Below are 1695 nucleotides of genomic sequence, written 5' to 3'. Positions count from 1 at the left end.
GGGGGGCGGGGGGGGGGGGGGCGGGTGCCTTTCAGTAACAGCTGACCATGGGCTGCCTCCTCATTGCTCTGGCTTTCTGCTTCCCTGAGGCAGTGTTGCTTGTAACTGAAGAGCCCAGTGCTGGAGTGACAGTCCCGGTCGCAGAGGTCACATCTGGATGTGGCCGTTGATCTGCTCGAGCTGCTGCCCTCCTTCCTTGGTGCCCACTTCCCTGCTGCAGCGCTCCTCTGTTTCTTTTCCCCTGGTTTGAGATGTTGGCTCGGGGAGCTTCTCCATCTCGTGCGGTCAGCTGCAAGCCTTTCCCGGGCCTCCGTAAGGCCATCAAGCGCCTTCAGGTCCCTCACTCGGACCACCTTGTAGTGCAGCTGGGGACGCCCAGTTGGTCTCTTCCTGGATGCGAGCTCTCCATAAGGATATCCTTTGGGATGCGGCCGTCCTCCATGCGGTGGGCGTGGCCCAGCCAACGCAGTTTCTGCTGCCTGAGCAGGGTGTACCTGCTGGGAAGGCCCAGCATTGGACAGTCTGTCCTGCCGGGGTCTTTTTACAGTGCAGCAAACTGTTCCCTGTGCTTCCTTCAACAAAGGTGTACCCTCAGGCTCTTTGACACTGTCCAGTCCCCAACAGATGATCGGTTCAAACAAATTGGGAAACATCTCAAACGTCACGTCTTCCACGTGGGTTTGATGAATGCACTTATTGAAGTTTCTATGTTTCTCTCACCTTTCAGGGAAGTTTGACTAAAATTTCAGTTTGGCGTTTCTGTTCACTACTTTTGTTTCCCACGTGATATTTGCACCCCACCAATCACAGATTCGGCTCACAAACGGTCCCCCCGTGATTCTCTGTGTCTTTGTAATTGCACCCTCGGGGCGACTGACTGTGTGGAGTTTGCATGTTCTCCCCGTGTCTGCGTGGGTTTCCTCCGGGTGCTCCGGTTTCCTCCCACAGTCCAAAGATGTACAGGTTAGGGTGGGTTGACCAGAGCTAAATTGCCCGTAGTGTGTTAGGTGAAGAGGGGAATGGGTCTGGGTGGGTTGCTCTTCGGAGGGTCGGTGTGGACTGGTTGGGCCGAAGGGCCTGTTTCCGGACTGCAGGGAATCTAATCTAAAAATCTAAACCTTCAGCTTTTCCAGCGTTTCTGACACAGTTCAGCCATAGACTATTACTGCTGCAATGTTTCACTCCGAAGTCACAATCGGCCAAACGGGAACACTTTAAAACCAGAAAACTGGGGAAGCTGGAAAGCTGAAACAGAAAGAGACATTGCTGGAGAAACTCTGGCGGCACTGGGGGAGAGCGAGCAAACTCAATGTTCCAGAAATGCAAGTTCTCCAAATAGCAATGAACACTCGCTCATCAACATTGCCTAGAATTCCAGGAGGGACAGGCAGGAGGTTGGGAGAACACAGCAAGGCAGGCAGCATCAGGAGGGACAGGCAGGAGGCTGGGGGAACAGAGCAAGGCAGGCAGTGTCAGGAGGGACAGGCAGGAGTTTGGGGGAACACAGCAAGGCAGGCAGCGTCAGGAGGGACAGGCAGGAGGCTGGGGGAACACAGCAAGGCAGGCAGCGTCAGGAGGGACAGGCAGGAGGCTGCGGGAACACAGCAAGGCAGGCAGCATCAGGAGGGACAGACAGGAGGCTGGGGGAACACAGCAAGGCAGGCAGCATCAGGAGGGACAGACAGGAGGCTGGGG

The sequence above is a fragment of the Chiloscyllium plagiosum genome, chromosome 47 (assembly GCF_004010195.1).
Source record: "Chiloscyllium plagiosum isolate BGI_BamShark_2017 chromosome 47, ASM401019v2, whole genome shotgun sequence".
NCBI classification, from domain to species: domain Eukaryota; kingdom Metazoa; phylum Chordata; class Chondrichthyes; order Orectolobiformes; family Hemiscylliidae; genus Chiloscyllium; species Chiloscyllium plagiosum.
Note: the sequence above shows the minus strand (reverse complement) of the source record.